Raw genomic sequence first — 1,634 nt, 5'->3', positions numbered from 1 at the left:
GGGAGATACAGGAGGGTCAGGAATTCAATTGAGGTGATTCTTAGCTACACAGTGGGTTTGAGGACAGCCTGGGCTACATGAGAGCCTATCTAAAAAGAAAAGACAACTGCCATATGATATAGCAATAGAACTTTTGGACACATATCCAAAAGAACTGAAATCAAGGACCCAAGGAAACACCTCCTGTATCTCCGAGTTCAGTATTGCTTCAGTGCAATCTTTCCCTGCTGTGTCTCATCCCTCACTTTTGGAATATGACAGTTGACTCTGCCGTCATGCGTTGGAAGCATGTGACTTGCATTCTGGTCTTACGGAGGCTTGAAGTTAAGAGCACATTGAATCTCAGAAGATTCTATGTTACACTACATAGGCTTTTGAAGGTAGAGTGCATGCAGTCTGGACTACAAGATGGCCTTGAGTCTATGGGGGCCTGGGTGGAGTATTATGACTTGGATGCCCTACAACTGACCTGGGCACACATGCTTGAACACTTGGTCTCCATGTATGTCACTGTTCTGGGAAGATTGCAGAACTTTAAGGGGATGAGACCCAACAGGAAGAAATGATCACCAAAGAAGCAAATATCAAGGTTAGGACCTGGCACTTCTTTTGGCTTCTATACTTCACTCTACTTCTTGATCCATCTTGATGTAAACAAGTATACCTACCACAGCCACAAATTGTTCCTGCCAACATGCCTTCTCACCTAGAGCTCTGAGATGAATCAACCCTTCGAGGATAGCTTTTGCCAAGGTGTTTTATCACAGCTACAGGAAAATTAATTAAGACATCTCTTGTCAACTCTTCTGTGGGTTCCATTGGAATTCCATCAATAACCTTTCTAAACCTTTCCCACTCTGAAGCCCAGAACCCTGACTGCAGAGGTCATTTTTAGGGTTTGAATGCCACACACTATGAACTTGGACTATTTTTTTTTAAATCACATAGTTTTAGTTTCACTGTCTATAAATTGGAAATGTGGTCACACTGCATCTGCAGTCAAGGAGCAGAGAGAGGAGTGTTCAGCTGGGTATAAAATCATCTATGATTCCTTTCAGAGAACAGTTTTCCCACATCAGTTAATATAGTCAAGATAATCCTCCACAGGCATGCTTTGTGACCCATCTCCCAGGTGATTCTAATTCAGATTGATAATTAACACCAAACACACTTGAAGAAATTGCTACATGAAGGGGCATGTGTGTGTGCATGCGAGCACGAGTGTGTGCTTACTTAGCTATCCTTGGAGCTGTTTCTGCAGTAATGAGAACTTTAGTTAAGTTCTCTCTCTTTCATGCCCATAACTTCTACTTTTGGTTGTGAGCCTAGCCTTTAACGGCTGAGCCATCTCTCCAGCCCAACTTCTACTTTTATTGTGTTTCTAAGCAAGGTATTGCTCTTATCCCAGGCTGGCCTCAAACTCATGATTCCCCTGCCTCTGATTCCACAGTGCTGAGACCACAGGTGTCACCACCTGTCTCCTGGCACTTCTCATGACCCTCTATTTTTGAGGCAGAAACAAATGATCTGTGTGTTCTGTGGCCGGTCGTTGGAACTGAACTTATTTAGAAAACAAAAGCCTGTCTTGCCACTCCACTGCCAAGCCTAACAGCCTAGACTCCAACTTTCTTCTC

The sequence above is a fragment of the Mus caroli genome, unplaced genomic scaffold (genome assembly GCF_978045245.1).
Source record: "Mus caroli unplaced genomic scaffold, Mus_caroli_1 scaffold_1, whole genome shotgun sequence".
NCBI classification, from domain to species: Eukaryota; Metazoa; Chordata; class Mammalia; order Rodentia; family Muridae; genus Mus; species Mus caroli.
Note: the sequence above shows the minus strand (reverse complement) of the source record.